Below are 12,035 nucleotides of genomic sequence, written 5' to 3'. Positions count from 1 at the left end.
GGTGATGACTAACTGCCTTCCCTCTAGTCTTACACTGCAAAATTAGGGAGGGCTAGGGTAGATGGCCCCGTGCAGCTTTGCGCGATATTCAAAACAAACCAAATCATAACGGAAATTACCCGTAGTGACAACACAAAATACATTACTCACGATGGTATAAAATACCTAGATCTGCGTCACCAAAGTTTATGCATAAATATTCAAACATGTCAATAATAGTAGATAGACTCCTACGAAGAACAATAAAACATTTTGATAAAAAATGGAGAAAAAATGAACTATTATGTGAGATCGATAGATTGAATATTCGCGCAAAGCTACTCGAGGGTTATCTGCGCTAGCCGTCCCTAATTTAGTAGTGTAAGACTAGAGGGAAGGCAGCCCGTTATCACCACCCACCGCCAACTCTTGGGCTACTCTTTTACCAACGAATAGTGGGATTGACTGATACATTATAACGCCCCTACGACTGAAAGTGCGACCGGGATTCGAATCCGCATCCTTCGGATTACGGGTCGAACGCCTCAACACGCTTAGCCATGTCGAGCCGGTATACATTAGATTAATAACTAATAATTAAAGAAATAAAATAAAAACAGGCCACCTATGAACTAAACATCACATTAGTGAGGAACTTGAAAATAAACATTGAAAGGTAATTTACGTAAATATTTTTAGCTGATCCCCTATTATGGAAGTGCGATTGATGGAACTGTAAAGAGAAATGATATGTTCTTACCAAATACATTGGTGAATGATGCATGAACATTGCACTGATAGGGGCCTGAGCAAGTGCGGGTTACTCTGGCTCTCATGTAATATTTATTGACACATTAAACAGTTCAGATAAACAAAGAAAAGGAAGAGGCCAAGTGCACTTGACCCTTCTGGGTATATATTAATACCCAAACGACGAGAGAGAGTGAATCGTCCGCAGTAATAGATACGTGTGTGTACAGGGTGTCCCAAAAAATGTATACGCACTTTGAATGATTATAAATACAATGTTTATTAAGATATATCTAGGTTTTATAATCCAAGTTTAAGAAGACAACTGTAGAATCTTTTGAGTTATCGCAGGTGTTCGAACTGATGACCGTTCTGATCCGGGCACTGCTGATAACGCGGTGAGATTTAACGAATCATTTTATTTGGTACTTGGGCGCATTCTCTTTCAACTGCTTCTCTCAGTTCATTGATGTTTGCAGGTTTTGTGTTACAAACCTTATCTTTGACGTATCCCCATAAAAAAAAAGTCCAGAGATGTTAGGTCTGGTGAACGGGGGGTAATTCACTGCTACCTCTTGGCCCAATCCATCTGTTCGGCAAAGTTTTGTCAAGATAGGCCCTCACATTACGATGGTAGTGGGGAGGTGCTCCATCTTGCTGGAAAAAAAAAACTCCTCATCTCCAAATTGCTCTCGAATGCGTGACACGCTAGATTCTTGCAACAAGTTCAAATAAACGAGACCAGTGTTTGTGTTTTCGAAAAAAAAAATGGTCTAGTTATGCCCAACGCTGATAATCCACACCACACTGTTAACCAGTGGTAAGTTTACGTGGTGTTAAACCGTAACAGGCGGGTTCTGATGAGCCCAGTAGGTGCAATTGTGGCGATTAACTGAGCCACTTAACTCGAATGCGGCCTCATCGCTACAGACAATCTTTTTTGGAAGCTGTGCATCCTCTACAGTTTTTGTCAGGTACCACTCACCAAATCCAGTCAGAATCATCTTCATTGAGGGTGTGGACTAATGCTGGAATAAAACTTTTCCAATGAGCGTGCTTCAATATGCGATGGACGCTCGATTTTGGGATTCCTGTTTGCCGAATAGATTTTCTTGGAGATCGGTGGAGACTTTCCCACAGCTCTGCTTCTCGTGTGGAACTGGTGGACGACTGCAGGCTTCCAGAACGCCCTTTATGAACGTCTTGAACAGTTCCATTTGCTTGAAACGTGTCTCTAATACGAGTAATGGTGAGTGGATATGTTTGAAACTCCTTTCTAAAACCGTCTTTACACTTCAGCTACGTTCTTACACTTCCAATAACACTTTAAGATAACTTTCCTTTATCAAAGCTTAGTTTTACTTCTTCCATTACTTCAAATCCGTTGTATCTGTAAAATAAGAAAGTTTGAGTTATAATCATTTAAAGTGTGTATACATGTTTTTGGGACACCCTGTATATATCCAAAACACATGTAATACAACACACACAGTAAATAATAATCTAAGCATAATAAAATTATTTATCAAGAAGCAAACACAACAATTTAAATAAATTATTAAATAAGCCCATAAGAAATAACAATAGGGAGCAGCTGGCATGGCTATTAACACTTTTATTGTTTGTTTTTAAATTTCGCGAAAAACCTACGCGAAAGCTATGTGCGCTCGCCGTTCCTGATTTAGCAGCGTAAGACAGGAGGAAAGGCAGCTAGTCGTCACTACCCACCGCCAACTCTTGGGCTACTCTTTTCCAACGAATAGTGGGATTGACCGTCACATTATAACGCCCCCACGGGTGAAAAAGCGAGAATGTTGGTGCGACTAGGATTCGAAACCGCGATCATCAGACTACGAGTCAAACGTCTTAACCACCTGGCTATACCGTAACACAAGATTGGAAACGTGAAAAACAGCATTCTTTCTGAATTTAAAATTTTCTCAAAATACTTTCATTAAAATGTTTGTAGGTATGAAATGCTCCTTGTTTTGGGGACCTTACGTATAACGAGTTTGTATAAATTTATCTTTAATTTTAAACGGTTTGCTTCACCAATATATAATTCACCACAATTTAACCAATATTCTGACGAATATGTTATGTTTGTTGAATTGCAGTTTAGCAAATTATTAAGAAAAAACAAAAATGTCTTTATTATTTTATTTATTGTTTTTATAGTTTTCATACACCTAAATTATACAAATGCATTTTTTTCTTTCGCAACAGAAAAAAAAATCTTCATGACGGAAACCCCACTTGAAATAAAAATGTATCTCAGAACGGCTGGTATGGGGATTAATACTTTTATTGATAAGGAGAAAACAACGTTCCGAGGTCATCGTCAGGTTAACAAAGATAACTTAGGAAGGTAGAAACGTTGTTTTCTGCTTATCAATAAAAGGGCCCGGCATGGCCAGATGGGTTAAGGCGTTCTGAGGGTCGCGAGTTCGAATCCCATCGCACCACTGCGCACCAATACATGTTGCTATTTTCAGCCGTGGGGGCATTATAATGTTACGGTCAATCCCACTATTCGTTGGTAAAAGAGTAGCCCAAGAGTTGGCGGTGGGTGGTGATGAGTAGCTGCCTTCCCTCTATTTTTACACTGCTAAATTAGGGACGGCTAGCACAGATAGCCCTCGAGTAGCTTTGTGCGAAATTCAAAAACAAACAAACAAACCCTCTAGTCTTAGATGATTTATATTGTAAATTCTCTGTATTTTCAAATATTTTTCATTATGCATTTAGTATCATTTTACAATTATATTAAGAACTTTAATGTCTCATAATCTAGTTATATCAAATCCCATACTTAAATTTATCTTTAAAAAAATCATTGTGTACGAGACATACCTATACCACTATTAAATAGTATTTCATAAGTGTAAGTAGTTTTACTATACAAATTATCAAGAAAACCTTTAGATATGGGATTGAGAATGAACTTTCAGCTTCATTTATAATAAGATATTATGAAACTGTATTTATTTCTATCTTTTAACACGTTTAATTATTTGCATATCGACCCATCTCTTTGTACAGTTCATCTGTGTCTTTCTCACATTGCAGGCTAGTCCTCGAAAGAACAAAGCCAACAATAGACTTTTTTCACATTCCTCGCATCTCTGTTTATTGTTCAAATAACAATACCAGTGGTATTTTACTTACTGACTGATAAAAAAAATATGCAAACAATTCACAACACAAGTATAATAATGTGTTTTAGATTTTAAAACTACTAATTAGAACACCATGTTTCTCTTCCCATTTATTCAAATGACATACGAACAATGTGAAATATTATATCGTGGTCAATGTTGCTTACTTACACCATATAGTTAAACATGAAACAATGAAAGAAAACTGTACTTTTTAAAACAAGTGTTGGTCACAATGAAGAACATTGTAAAATGCCTTCAATATTACATCTTTAACCAATTATAAATATTATACTTAAACCAGTAAGAATTTACACATTTAGTTTATGTAATGTAGATTGTGCTTAATAGTATTTTTCATATATTATAGTAAATAATTCAGAAAGACAAATAAACATAAAATGATATTTAAAATATATTACTTTTATACTTTTATCATATTATTAAAGTTATTTGTAGAAATAAAATAAATAACAAATGTCCACACAATAATTTAACAGCTCATGTTCTAATAATTAATAATCTTATTTACTGAATGTAATTCACATTTCACTAGATGTCAGGGCAGTTTAGGTGTATGATGTCACCCTTATAGTGTTTTCAATAGATAAATAATTTATGCACAACTTGACTTTAATAAAAAGTAAATAATAAAACAAATTAAATTATTTTTATCAAATAACGTGAAACTTTAGACAATTAAAATGTCTGTAAAACAGAAATTGGCCTATAAACTTAGTTAACACCATTGTGTTATTTAGTAGCAAATCATATATTAAGACGTTCTTTTGCTTAAAATTTTTATTGGGGTCAAACCCAACAACTATGGGGGTATACGTGGTACTATACTTCTATGGCTTAGGGTCCGTATAGTGTCCTCCCTATTAATTGTATGACCCTGGCATGTGGTCATCAATTGTATACCCACACAGTGAGTTGGGGAAGACCTCTAAGTATTCTAAAAGTAGAAAGAAAACATATCTTTTATTTGTTAGACTCAGTTATTAAAAGTACGATAAAATTTATTGATGTTGAAATTGGTATTTTAAGATTTTCGTTATCCGCCACTGCAGGGGAACAGTTCAATTTGTTCTTTCTTATTAACTGAGAAGCTCCGGAAAGGGGCTCTCTGTGTTTAGCACACATTTAGTATCTCAACTTGTTTTCAAGCATTGTAAGTCCACAGACATACCACCATGCTACTGGGAAGACTGGTTTCCTCAAGGAACAAGTCTAGTAAGTGGATTTTTCTTCAAAATCATTGTTACGCTAAGAAATATCTTCCGTAAGATGACAAACTATGCCACAAAAAGCAACCAAAACGCTTGTGAACTTTCGTTCCAAACAAATGTGATGTCAAAGAGTCATTTTACATGTACTGCATGATAACAGTAGAGTCACAAATTAATTATAAAACACGAAGTACAAGTTCATGACAGGGATAAGAAACTTTCACCATTATACTTAACTAAATGTTTTCAAACGGAACTTACTGGCTCATATCAACTTACTTCAGTTGAAAAGAAAATCTCTATAAGGTCCGGCATAGCCAGGTGGGTTAAGGCGTTCGACTTGTAAACCACGGGTTCGAATCCCCGTCGCACCAAATATACTAACCCTTACAGCCGTGTGGGCTAGCTGCCTTCCCTCTATTCTTACACTGCACAATTACGGACGGCTAGCGCAGATAGCCCTCGAATAGCTTTGCGCAAAATTTAGAAACAAACAAAACTTCTACGTCCTTCAATTCACGTTTTGTTGAAACAAATAAGTAGAAGGAAATGAGAACAAAAAGGTTAAAAACATAAAATCCCATGTATGGTATTATACCCAGACGTACTCCTATGCCACTGGGGAGTTACTTAACATTAAGAAAATCATTTGTTTTAAAAATTTATGCCAGGCCAGACCATGAGATTAATAAACCTCACTCGTGTATCACCTGTTGTGGTGGACACAGAACACCAGATTTCCTACCCTTGTGATAACGTTTGTGCATAGTTCTTGTCAATTCGACAGTCTCTCTCGCACCTTCTAAACCTGATATATATACACCTACCCCACAAAAGAGCTTCGTGATGTGTTTACTGGCGCCGCCTACCTGCAGTAGTGCTCAACAACACGAGTGTTTAAAATAGTTTCTATTTACTGGTGTTTATGGATATTTTTCAGACACTAAAGTAACTCTTGGCATATTGTCCATTGTGATGATTCTCTCCTAACTACAACTAGGCTCCAAGACCTTTATTCTGAGACGCATATCAACAATACAATAAAAAATACTTTGGCGTAGAGGTCGCACCAACTAAAACGAGAAATCTGTAACCCAGAAATTCATGTTAACACGTGAATATATTATAGTGGTATTATTATTGTTACTATTGTAGTTATTTCTTGGTAATCGCAGAGCTATACAGTAGGCTATCTATTCTGTGTTCATGGAGGGGACTGGAACGACAAATTTTAGCCTTATAAACCTCATATTTTTCTACTATCCAGCGAGAAATATAATACATGCATTCAACTAATATTTATAACAACAGATAAAAATTAAATGTTCTTTCAAGATTTTCTTTTTGTGAAAGTATTGCAAATAAACATTCTTTACAAGGTCCCTTGGTGGGTCAGTGGTAAAATTACAGACTTACAACGCAAAATCCGAGGTTAAGTTCTCTTCAGTAAATACGGTGGAAAGTTTATTAGAACTTTGCTTAATTAGCCAATCAAATGCCATCTCTGATGGGATGACGGTGTGGCTATCCACTTAAAATTTGGGATTAGAGACCTCCGTCAATGGACAAAACATATAACCCTATATTTTTTCAAGCAAAGCTCTGGAGGCTAACCGTTATATCTGAGGTTTAAAATATTAATTTATTCGAATTTTGTGTTGGACAGAGTACAGATACTTCACTGCGACACTTTGCGCTTAACAACAAACAAACAAACACTTCCAGCTATGAAACAAGACCAGATGTCGTTATTACTCGATAACCTCTTAATGATTTAGTAACTGTTTTTTGTGATTTTGATCAAAACAGAGGTCGAAAATCTTCTCTGATAATGTGTGTGACTTGCCATCTAGTGAGTAAAATAAAACGTAATGACTACATCTGTTTGTTTTTTAGAGATCATACACTTGTAAAATAGGAAATAAAAACATATGGAATGGTAGTTATTCGTAAAATTTCTATGAGGTATATGTAAAACGAAATAAATTTGCTAATCAACGTAATGATTTAAATCGTTTTAAACACTATCCATCTACACTATCACTTTACTTGTTTACGTACTTTTACTGTACCTAATATTTTGTTTTGGATACATTTATAGCAATTCTACGAATAACCAACGATTTATACTTTTTGTTAAAAATGTGATTTTACCCTTTGTATTAAAATTAGATTCTGTTTAGTTTCATCAAGGTTCGTGTTAAGATTGCCAATTGTTTCTTCTGCTGCATACCTTGACCACTGAGAATGTTTCGTTTTTTATTTTTAACACGCTTCAAAGTATCTAGTTATCTCATGATGTTCCTGTTGGACTTGTGTTGCCATACACATGATGTCAACATCTTTACATCTGGCCTTCTTCCATTGGTACTGCTCTTGCTGTGATGGAGACGTTACTCTCAGATTAGTAAAGCTCAAACGAATCTTCTCAAGGCCAGATGGTTGGGTCATCTTGCATCTTCCTTTAATATTCCGTTTGACTTGACATTAGCAAAGTCTGGTTTAAAATGCTTTGTGGTTTGGTTCCTTTCCTCTCTTGACGTTCTTTGGTTTGATGTTTTGTCTTCTCATTATATTATGAACGATTTTTTGTTCCAGTCCTGCTTATATTATACCTAATTTGTAATTTCTTTATCAACAGGTCTTACCTCTTATGCGGTATGTCGGTGTTGCATTTCCCCTGGAGAAAAGTTGTATATGGATTATTGATCGTCTTAGCATTTTATTTGAGGAAAGATAGGGCTGAGCTTGTCTCGTGGCTCTCTCTACATTTATATTCTGATAATAGGTATCTTGAGATTTCGTGTATCAGGATAAAATGTTTATCATTACTGTTTATCTTATCTGTGTAATGTCTGTTTTGGGATGGCAATCCCTGTTTGTCCTTTCTTTCACTACTCGTTGGGTGTGGAACTCAGGGTTTTTAGCTCTCTACTTTCCTTGTTGTTTCCCATGTACTTGGATTCTCTTCTCCAGTATTTCCAGCTGTTCATCATTGTCAGAGAGGTTAGTGGTTTTGATGTTTTGTCATTGTAGAATCATTTTCTTTATCATTTACTGGTCTCTCGACATTTTCACTAAACTGGGAACATCAACTTTATCAGTTGATTACTTTTGCAACATCAACTGATTTTACAGTAACTCCAATTAATGAATTATTTTATATGGCATAATTTATAAATACTCATAGGTAATTGATTATATTGATTAATCAAGTTAATTTTCCAGTTCTATAAATTATCATTTATACAACTGAATATAGCTAAGAGCTACGGAACTTGGTCTTAGGAAAATTTAACTATCACGCTTGCTGCTATAGTTTGCTTACTTATAGCCATTCAAGAATTTGTGCAACTTCATTCAGAAACTGTATATTTTTGCCAATGCTAACAATTATTACCTTTTGCTAATATAATCAAGTCCGTTTTGCAGAACTGCCTTATTACTAGTCAAATTTTCTTCTAGTCTTCCATTGCAGTCAACAGCAGTGCTCGTGACACTCTCAACACTAAGTCCACTGTGCTCACCGTAGTCACTCAACTCTTCTTCTTCGACTCCATGCTCAGTTATACTACCACTGGTGCAACTAGCTGTGTCACTGCTGTTCTTCTAAGTCTGACTCAGAATGACCTGAATCATTGTTTTCATAACACACAGAAATTAGTTAGCAATTGATAATGACAAATTTTTTTGTCGTACGTTTATTCGACCAAACACATGAACTGGTTTGAAATGATTAAAAAAGGCCACTGATTTTATACTTTACATAGAACATGAATGATAAGAACTTGGAGGTCATAAACAGCACAAGTACGTCGTATACCATACACCTAAATATATCAAAATAATATCAGGATTTCCTAAAGCCTTTTGAGATGTTGACCCCTTTAGAAATTTATAAAGCGGTCACTGATTCTCAAATTCTTAGAACATAAATTAGAAGTGAAACTTCAAAATATAATCAACTTTTATGATGCAATCATTAGGAAACATAAAATGTGAAAAAGAATGAGGTTTTCTCTAAAAGTTGCCTGATGAATATCGGACTGTAGGGTTCAGAGTTTGAGTCCCTGAAGTTTCTAACATTAAACCTATTTCTCTGTCTCTTCAGAAGTCCAACCATTTACATGACTAATTGCAGTTTTAACAACATACAAACTTGGAGAGTCATACAGCAGTTAGATGCATAGGCCAACTTTAGCACAGGAGTTATTTCTGTCCTCCTATCAACACTTAAGTCCTTATTCACCCCTTTACAGTCTCACCAAACCAAGGGGATCAATATCAACCATTCTGGGAAACCCTAATTTACATGATAAAGAATTTTGACACACATTTGAGAAATTACAAAGTTTTATATTTAAATATCCATAACAAAGATATAAATGAAAAATATAAAGTTATTACTGAAATAAACCTCAAAAATGTGACAAGAAAAAACAAAGAAATAATAATATCTGATCTATTAGAAGTCATAAAAATGAAGAAGATAAATTGGAACTATTTTAAACTGTTCTGGTCATCGTTATGATGAAGTCCAAAACTTGATAAATACCATTAATAACTTTAATCCAACATGAGGTTGTTTGACATAATCTATTGCAAAACATAAATTATTTTCAAAGTAAAAAAGTCTCTGTCATAAAGAACGTAATAATATTGAACAATTTTATACAGAAATAATACAATCTGTTAGACACTTTAAAATATATACTTACAATATTTAAAAATACCATGCAATGCATCTGAGATAAATAATAATGATACGATAAAATCTGTGTCACTAAAGTTACTAATGACCAGACAATATTTTTTATAGTAAAGATGTATTTTATACAAACAAAATTGAAAATTACCAATCCTGAAATTTTTTTTAAAATAAAAATATCATATTAACATTATTGTGAGATATCTAACCAGTCACAAGTTGAAATGGTGAAATGTATTAAAATCTTGAAGAATATTTATCTGGGAAATGTAATGTGACATCGTGGTTATCGTTAAGTTTCCACAAAGCTTTGTTAGCATTTAATCACTATGTTGTACAGCATAACTGTCACAGTTTTACATTTTTAACATAAAGGGTGTTTTACCATTTCACTATGAATAATTTACAATTATAATATTTTAAGTACTTCTGGATATGAAATTTCATTATCTTGACTTCCAAATCACTTTTATAGTATTTAGTGCAAACTACAGACAAATACCCAAATTCAAACCTACAGCTTTATATAATTACATTTTCATGTTTACAAAATACAATTTCATGAAAGTTCTTAAATGGTGTCACATCTGTGCTAAAGTACAAACATTTAAACCTAATGGCTCAGAAGAGCTAATTTGACAAATTATAAACTGTGCCCAAGTACAACTGGTCACAGTGATGACCCTGTAAATATTTTCTGAAAACTGTGAAAACAGAACAGCTACATTTGTACAGATAGTTGGTGCTTTATTGACACAGTTTTGCAAGCCTGATAAAAGATATGAATATTCAATCATAATGAAAATAAATACATTTTTATTGAGATTTGTTGTATACCTTCTTCAGTAATTAATACTTTTCAAATTTTCTGGCTCTTTCTGTTACAAAGATTTATTCATAACCTACCATCATGAACTTTAACAAAGGTATCACCACCAAAGTGGTCAGAGTAGTTAAAAATATGTTTGCTAACCATATTCTTAGACTTGACCAATCTATCTTCACAAAATAACACGTTGTTTTACTATTCTTTGATTGTTTGTTTAAACAGAGTATTTGTGATGAAACTTAGTTGAATGGACGATAACTGCTGTAAAATCACAAGTGTAGAGGATGACATTTTGAAGTCTTCCACTTGAAGACGAGAGGTGGAAGACTTTCCAAATGTTATCATCTACACTTGTTTTTCTCCAACAGGCAGTTGCCATCTATTCATGTAAGTTTCATCAAGTTATTTTACTTGTGTTATTTACATACAATAAACCTAACAAAATAAATAAGGATTTGAATCAAAATAATATATTGGTGTTACCTTCACTACCCTCTAAATTTAACTAATGTCTGGTCGTAAGAGAAACTTTTCATAGCTTTCAAACAGATATAATTTAATACAAAAAACACCTTTTAACAATGAGAAACACACCTAAAGAAACTAAAAATAAAAGTATCAGATCTCTAGTTTAGTTTTATGTTTACTAAACTTTTCACAAGATTCCTCTGTTCATCTCTGAGGACCTCTGCTTAAATATTTTACTTGCTTCACACTGATGGAAACAGTTTATAATATGCTCCATCTAATGGCATTCAAACCTTATTTGTAGCTATATTCTTTATGCTTTTCTTCATTGTAGTTCAGACTACATGCTGTGACATTATAAAAGGGTGGAATTGAAAAACTGTAATAATAAAAATAAGGAAAGAAACATAAAATGTTTAATTATGTATTTAAAGTATGATAGTTTATTTATCTATAAACCAATGTTTTGGGATGGAATGAAAATTTGAAAATAATTTAAAGTCGCACCATTTACAAGAGATTCCCCTCAAAGCTGTATGCAAACAAGTGTTTACATTTTTAAATTTTCTTTCCAATTTTTATTTAAAAAATGTTACAAAATGATAAAATAACCAATTCTAAAGTATTTTTGAGGTAGAAAATGTTGAATTAGAGTTTTCTATGATAACTATATTGGGTAAAAATCTTTTTACCTTTTACTAATTGAACTGGCGTGTGTGTTTTTCTCATAGCAAAGCCACATTGGGCTATCTGCTGAGTCCACCGAGGGGAATTGAATCACTAATTTTAACATTGTAAATCTGTAGAGTTACTGCTGTACCAGCGAGGCACTACAGAACTGGTAGTTATCTACTTTTATTTCATGTAGTAGTTAAATTAAAATAAACAAATTTTAACACCTTCACTTAATT

General features: G+C 33.9%; 2 protein-coding genes across 3 annotated transcripts in view; one reads left to right on the top strand and one right to left on the bottom strand.

The window, feature by feature from the left end:
• The window catches only part of LOC143223814 (dynein axonemal heavy chain 6-like), a 753,870-nt gene that overhangs the window by 423,891 nt on the left and 317,944 nt on the right, over positions 1-12,035 (top strand). The gene's annotated exons all lie outside the window — the stretch shown is intronic.
• LOC143223810 (PAN2-PAN3 deadenylation complex catalytic subunit Pan2-like) overlaps positions 1-12,035 on the bottom strand; it is a 221,483-nt gene that overhangs the window by 187,496 nt on the left and 21,952 nt on the right. The gene's annotated exons all lie outside the window — the stretch shown is intronic.

The sequence above is a fragment of the Tachypleus tridentatus genome, chromosome 8 (assembly GCF_004210375.1).
Source record: "Tachypleus tridentatus isolate NWPU-2018 chromosome 8, ASM421037v1, whole genome shotgun sequence".
NCBI lineage: Eukaryota > Metazoa > Arthropoda > Merostomata > Xiphosura > Limulidae > Tachypleus > Tachypleus tridentatus.
The sequence above is the reverse complement of the archived record's forward strand: the minus strand, read 5'-3'. Positions and strand labels throughout refer to the sequence as shown.